Source organism: Dipteris shenzhenensis, chromosome 11 (genome assembly GCF_047967505.1).
Source record: "Dipteris shenzhenensis isolate YYH24624 ecotype China chromosome 11, Dip_SZ_1.0, whole genome shotgun sequence".
Lineage (NCBI taxonomy): Eukaryota > Viridiplantae > Streptophyta > Polypodiopsida > Gleicheniales > Dipteridaceae > Dipteris > Dipteris shenzhenensis.
Genome location: NC_141606.1, coordinates 40015211 through 40023393, shown reverse-complemented (window position 1 = coordinate 40023393; position 8183 = coordinate 40015211).

The window sequence follows — 8183 nt, the reverse complement described above, 5'->3', positions numbered from 1 at the left end:
AGAATGCCATTTGCCATTTTCCATTGCCCAGGTCATGGAAAGATCAAATGTGCCTACCTGCTACACCTATCTATGACAAGAAAGTAGATGCTACAGCTCAATTTGCCATTTGGGCAAAAGATACAAACGACAAGGATCTCAAATGAAGAAGTCCAAGACTGCTGACTGCGAGGAAAAGGAGCCTAAAGAGAGGAGCCAACCCCCTTCAAGAAAGGATTAAGAAGGGCCAAGCCTACAACCAAGAAGCTCAAATCAAAGAAAGAGGAAGCAGCATGAAGGGAGGGCCGAGCCCCTGTAGGAAGGAACTGTTGGAGGTGCAAATCTCTCATGGACAAAGGGGATAAGAAGAAGGAGAAAGGGTTGAATTATCCCACATACAAAGGTGTGTGGAAGATGAAGGGACATAAATAGTCCAAGTTGCCCCTCCTATCTTCAATTCCCCCAAGCTTGCCTTTTGTGGAGGTTGGAGGGCTGGCTAGGCAAGGGTGCCTTATGGCAGGGGTGGGGACCATCCATACACACATGCCAGAGCCTCCGTAGTGGCCATGAAGGTTGTGCACTTCCGTGAGGTGCTAGCGGTCTTGGCGGGGGGCACGCTAGGCACATGCTCTTGGATTCTAACATGGTATCAGAGCCCGGGTCTGATCCCCGGCCACCTCTCTCCATGATCGATTGGAGGGGGGTGTTGGAGGTGCAAATCTCTCATGGACAAAGGGGATAAGAAGAAGGAGAAAGGGTTGAATTATCCCACATACAAAGGTGTGTGGAAGATGAAGGGACATAAATAGTCCAAGTTGCCCCTCCTATCTTCAATTCCCCCAAGCTTGCCTTTTGTGGAGGTTGGAGGGCTGGCTAGGCAAGGGTGCCTTATGGCAGGGGTGGGGACCTGCCATACACACATGCCAGAGCCTCCGTAGTGGCCATGAAGGTTGTGCACTTCCGTGAGGTGCTAGCGGTCTTGGCGGGGGGCACGCTAGGCACATGCTCTTGGATTCTAACAGGAACCAATCCCATCCTGGAAAGGAGCAAGGAGGGCCAAGCCTACAATCAGGGAGCTCAACAAGGAGTCCTTGAGATGTAATCTGAAGTAAAGGAGTCTTTGAGATGTAATCTATGTAATCTATGTGTAATCTATTGAATTGTTAATCTTCTCCAGAGTTTACTTGGGCAATGTTTCCTTAGCTATGTGACTAGATAGTGTCCTTTGATCCATGCCAGTGCGGTGATAATAATGAGATGAAAGATTTTGATTTAACAAGTAATGTGAGAGAAAAGATTTTGATTAGATCACTAATGTGAGATTGAAAGAGTTTGATTATTCAACTAATGTGACACGAAAGATTTTGATTAGACAACTAATGTGAGATGAAAGATTTCAATTAGACAACTAATGTGAGATTGAAGAATGAGAAGGTCGGGCTTAATGAACTCAAAGATTTGTATTACCAAACTAACATGAGACTAAAGATTGAGAAGTTCGGGCTCAATGAACTCTCTCCCTATTTAAGTGCAGTGTAGACACAACTAATAGCCCATTATGAAATCTAGCCCCAAAACTTTGTACACCAATCCAAACTCTATACACCATCCTACTGCCGATCCACCTACAACAAATATATGGCATACCCAAATAACTTTTGAATGCTTTTGTTCTATCTGAAAATGATGTTGGATGGCATCCTCACAGAAATAGAGACTCAGAGAAGAAGGAGGAAAATAGCTGCAAGGAGGACATGCTTTGGTGGTGGCTGTATCACTTGGAGTCGGCTGAGACGGTGAATATTAATTTCCTTGGCTATTGTTTTTCCTGGTCCTTTAAGGTACTTGTCAAGCTCATGATGTAGGTTTATTTTGGTAGGACATGATAGAGGCGCGAAGATCTATAGAGTGCAAAGTCCAGGATGAAGAGAACCCCCAATGAAAGGTGGAGTTACTATGGGTGCATAAGTCGGCAGAGTGAAGCAAGCGGTGTGTAACCTGAGTGTGTGAAGAGGTCTTCCATTGTACATCAAACTGGCCTAAAGAGCTGGGAGATGCTTGCTATACAGAGGCTGATAAGATAGTTGGGAGTCTAGGATTTCCTTGAGCCGCAAAATGTCATCGTATTTTGAAAAAATAAAAAACTTGCAGACATTTCTTGGACTTGGGGACTTTCTCATGGTGCTTGTAATACCTGATTTTGTATCAACCTGCTTCCATGTTAGTAATTAAATGTTTTAAGTAGCTCGATGGTTGAAATTTTACGGTTAACGATAACCAGTCTAAAGCGCATTGTTTTAGTATAGCACTGTGCAACAAATTTTAGGATAGCACGGCAGTAGTGTAGGATAGCTATTAAATTGCATGGCACAGCGAAACAGAAACTGAACACATAATAGAGAGTACACATCAAACTAGAGACAAACAAAATTTTCCTTCAATACTGATGTAGTACAAATGATGGCTCCGTCCACCCGTGCGCTCCCACAGTGGAGCTTAGATGGCAATCTAGACGAATACTAGGTGAAGAGCTACTAGCTAGAAGATCTGATCTGATTTGATGCCATGGACTGGGAAGATTGCCTCTTTATAGCTATGAGGGCGGTAGTTGGATCAACCTAGTCGGTGGAGCTGACCAGTCAACCTAGTCGGTGGAACCGACCAGTCATCCAAGAATATTCAGGGAATATTCCCTATACCGTCACCCGAGACCCTAGCGAGAGCAAGGGGCTCCCACACAATCAAGACAATGTGCCTCGTTGTGCTACCAGCTTACCTACCTTGCCTAGCCCATAGGCTAGACTCACATAGATCACCTTTCTACCATCAACGGTCTCATTGATAGACCTCATCTGACATGCAAGTCAGGATCCACCATCCAGTGTCTCGGGCTCACAGATGGCTTCTCCTCATATGGGGGCCTTACAACTTGAGCACTTTGGACCACTGGTGGTTACCAGGAGGGTGGGGCATTGAGCATATCTAACACCCCCCCTCAATGTCCACCCGTAGGTGAACTACCTTCTCGGCCCAATGCCGAGTCTCTGAAGATGACCCTGAAGCTGATCCTTACCAAGTGCCTTGGTGAAGATATTTGTTCCATTTTGCTCTATTGGAAAATAGACCAATTGCACTATCCCAAATCATGCACATAGTGATATTGAATCTCTATATGTTTTGTGCACGCATGAAACACCGGATTTTTAGCAATGGCCATGCAACTTTGATTGTCACACCTCAGCACAGTTGCCTCATCCTCTTGCACTCCCATGTGCCATAAGATCCTCCTCAGCCACACAGCTTCACATGCAACAAAACATGTTGCCTTGTACTCAGCCTCGGTAGAAGACAATGCCACTGTTGGTTGTTTCTTAGTGATCCAAGAGAAGATACCTGAACCTAAAGAGAAACAATATCTCCAGCCCAATCTAAGTCACAATGACCAGCCAAGGGAGTGCCCATACCATAGGTGATGCCATAATCAAGAGTGCCCTTCACATACCTGAGCACCTGCATCCCTGCATTCCAATGATTCTCCCGAGGCATATTGGAGAACCTGCTCAAAACGCCAACAGCCAAACTGATGTCCGGTGTGGTGTTGCACAAATAGATGAGACGGCCGACCAACTTCCTGTATCTCCCGATGTCTGCTGGTGGTGAGGCATCCTCCATAGATAGCCTCACATTTACCTCCATAGCTGTAGCTATCTCCTTGCACTCAGACATGCCAAATGCCTTCAAGATCTCCCGTGCATATTTCTGCTAAGAGATGAAGGTCTTGCCTGGCTCTTGCTAGACTTCAATCCCCAAACAGTAGTGCATCAAGCCTAAGTCTATCATCTCAAACTCAGTGCTCAATGCCTTTCTAGTCTGCTGGATCATGTCTTCATAGTCACCTGTAATAAGGAGATCATCCACATATAGAACAATAATAGCATATTTTCCACCTTTCTTGTACACATACAAGTTAGCATCTGAGGCACATCTTTTGAAGTTTAATTTATGAAAGAATTTATCTATCTGTTGTACCAAGCTCTTATCGCCTGTTTCAGCCCCCGTACAAAGCCTTTTTTAGCTTGCATACCTTGTTCTCAGAATGGGGGGCCTCAAACCCTGGTGGTTGAGCTACGTATACCTCCTCCTTGAGGTCACCATTCAAGAATGCTGATTTAACATCCATTTGATAAACTGGCCACTTTTTATGAGCAGCCACCGATAGTACTGTGTGAATAGTGGTCATTCTGGTAGTTGGAGTGAAAGATTCCTGAATATCAAACCCTTCAACCTATGAAAATCCTTGTGCAACCAATCTGGCTTTGTAATTTTCCAAAGTCCAATCGGCCTTGTACTTTACCTTCAAACCCACTTGGTGCCAATAACCCTTTTGTTAGGTGGTTGATCTACTGTCTCCCAAGTTTCATTCTTCATGATGCTATCATCTTGCATAGCATTTTTCCAATCTCGGTCTGCAAGTGCTTCCTCCAAACCCGCAAGCTCCTTTACTTCTGCAATAATCTTAGCCATCAAGGCCATATTGAGACTATGTGAGCAGAAGCCCTCCTTTGCTCCTCGATTCTCTGAGACCGCCTTGGTCCATCTGCATGCTGCTCACACTAGACATAGGCATCTAGTTATCATGGTCGTAGAGCTGCCTTACCCATCGTGGCAATGGCTTTTCCAGTGGTGTAACAACAGGTTGGTGAGTTATACCTTCATCATCTGATATTTCCTCCTCCTTTATAGCTCCTGTCCCAGGTCCATAGTGAATTACCTCTTCGCTTGATGATAAAGTGGAAGAGCTCTTCTCTACCTCCATTGCACATGGTTGCTCCCTGAACACCACATCGCTATGATCTTCTTTGCCTCTCGGTCATACAACTTATAGTCTTTCTTCTCATCACAATAGCCTAAGAAGATACATTTGGTGCTTTTTGGTTGTAGCTTGTTTCTCTCTTTGTCTGGTACATGTGCATAGCATTCACACCTTAACGTTCTGAAGTGGGAGACAGATGGCTTCTTACTGCTATAGGCCTCATGTGATGTTTTACCTTTGAGTGCCTTTGTATAGCTGCGATTAAGGATGTAAACCGCAGTATTGATAGCCTTAGTCCAAAAGTGGTTTGGCAATCCAGCACCTTTCAACATACACCTCCCCATCTCCATGGTGGTCTGCATTCGGCATTCAACAATAGAATTTTGCTGAGGCGTATGTGATGTCATCGTTTGTTGCTTGATCCCTTTGCTCTTGCAAAAATCTCCAAACTTTGTAGAAACAAACTCACCACCACCATCCGATCTGATTTTCTTCACTTTTCTCCCTATTTCATTTTCAACAAGTTGTAGACATTCTTTCCATTTACCAAAAGCTTGAGCCTTTTCGTGAAGAAAGTACACCCACATCTTCTTGCTATAGTCATCGACGATCAATAAAAAATAGGAAGATCCCCCCAAGGCATGTGTCGGAATCTTACCGCACAAGTCAACATGCACCAACTCTAGAGGAGCATTTGCTCTATTCTTGCTTTCTTGTAGGAATAACTTTCTCTGTTGCTTGCCCATCATGCAAGCTTCACACGGTTCTTTTATTTTTGCTATTGCAGGTAAGTGAGCAACCATACCTTGCTTTTGCATCTCATTCAGCACTACAAATCCGATGTGGCCGAATTTTTTGTGCCAAAGTCTGCTTGTGCCCACTCCAGCAGTGGCTATAAGAGCACTTAGCTCATATAGTTTGTTCCTCCTTACTCCTGTGCCAACAAGATTGCCAGCACTATCTAGAATTTTTGCTCCTGTCTTGTTGAACCTCACCTCATGGTCAAGGTCAGTTATGGAAGCAACCGATAGCAAATTTCTCTTGATTTGTGGAACATACAGCACATTAGATAGTTTCTTAACATCTCCATTTACAGAAACAAATGAAACTGTACCTATACCCTCAACAAGGCATTTTGCATTATTTCCAACCATCATGGTGATGGGTTCCTATAGAGGCTGTATGGAACAATATAGACCCTTCTTGCAGGTCCTGTGACGGGAGGCACCACTATCCAACACCCATGAATCAATTGTTGAAGCTTCTTGAACTAAGGAACACTCTTCCTCAATGGCCAGAAATAGATCCAACTTTGCTTCCACTGTGTTAGCTGTCTCTTTCCCTTCATCTGTCTTCTTCAAGGTACCATTCTTTTCATCTGCTTTCTTGACCCGGCAATCTGCAATCACATGGCCCTTCTTCTTGCAGTAGAAGCATTCTCCCTGAAACTTCTTCTTGCCGCCCTTCTTCTTTTTGTCACCACTAGTAGAGGACTCACCTTTGGTGGAGGAACCACCTTTGCCTTTTGTAGTGGCAGAGAATGTAGCATCCCCATTGCCACCTCAATCTCGAGCTTTAAGCCTCAATTCCTCCTCCATAAGTAAAGCACAGAACTCCTCAAATGTCAATGGTTGGGGTCTCACCTAAGTGTTAAGCGCTGTTACCAGTCCATCAAATCTTAATGGACATATCCAAAGACACCGTTGAGCTAGCTCTTCGCTAGTCTTTTGTATCCCAGCACCAGCCATTTGGTCACGCAGATTTTTAATTCAAGTTATGAACACCGCCACTGTCTCTCCTTTATTAAACTTCTCAACTGCAAGCTGATTCTCCAGGTTCTGGATCCTTGTCTGATTTCGCGTCTCATACTGACTCTTCAATATGTTCCAGGCCACAGTTGCCTTAGATGTATGCTGAATCAAGGTCAAAACACTATCAGTAGTACTTGTAACTAGGGCACACAAATCATCTATGTTCCTACGTTTCCAAGCTCGAAGAAGATTGGCATTAGGAGGTATCGTTCTCCCCGCATTTGTTGGGTCGGGGGTTTCTTGTGGTTCTGGGTCAGTCCCCATTACTATCTCCAAAAGCTCATATGAATTCAGAATAGTAGTAATTTTAAACTTCCACAGAGTGTAGTTCATACCATCTATCTTGCCTTCAATGAAGGCTGGTGGGTGAATCCTCAACACTTGGATTGTTGGTATTGTTGGTGCAACTGATGAACTCAAGCCGCTTCCTGATGCCATCACTCCGTATGCTATTGAAGCCCTCACCTTTCTTCTACTCCTCGATCCCTAGAGCCGCTTGGGCTTTGATACCATGTTAAATTACATGGCGCAGCAAAACAAAAAATGAACAAAGAATAGAGAGTACACAGTAAATTGGAGACGAATAAAATTTTCCTTCAATACTGATGTAGTACAGATGATGGCTCTATTCACCCGTGTGCTCCCACAGTGGAGCTTAGATGCAATCTAGACGAATACTAGGTGAAGAGCTACTAGCTAGAAGATCTAATCTGATCTGATGCAATGGACTGGGAAGATCACCTCTTTATAGCTATGAGGGCGGTAGTCGGATCAACGTAGTCAGTGGAGCCGACCAGTCAACCTAGTCGGTGGAACCGACCAATCATCCATGAAATATTCAAGGAATATTCCATATACCATCAACCCAAACCCCAGCGAGAGCAAGGGGCTCCCACACAATCAAGACAATGTGCCTCGTTGTGCTCCAGCTTTTACCTACCCTGCCTAGCCCATAGGCTAGACTCACATAGATCACCTTTCTACCATCAATGGTCTCATTGATAGACCTCATCTGACATGCAAGTCAGGATCCACCATCCACTGTCCCGGGCTCACACATGGCTTCTCCTCATATGGGGGCCTTACAACTTGAGCACCTTGGACTACTGGTGGTTACCAAGAGGATGGGGCATTGAGCATATCTAACAATAGCACGACAGTAATGTCAGATAAGTTATTGCCAGTGTGGTGGTTGGTTGCACTAGGATATTAACAACCACCAGCGCGGTGGTTTGCTTCTATTATTACAAGATGAATGGATTTGTAGGATGTGTGGATTTGTTATGGGAAACCAAGTGGTGGTTGTTGGGATATACTAAAAACAAGCATGGGATGAAATCTGATGGTTAACGAAATGATAAACAGTCTAGAGGGCACTGTTTTAGTATAGCACTGTGTAACAAATTTTAGCATAGCACGGTAGTAGTGTAGGGATAGCACGGTAGTGCAGGATAAGTTGTCACCAGCGTGGTGGTTGGTTGCACTAGGATATTAACAGCCACCAGCGTGGTGGTTTGCTTCTATTATTACAAGATGAATGGATTTGTAGGATGTGTGGACTCATTATGGAAAACCAGCAC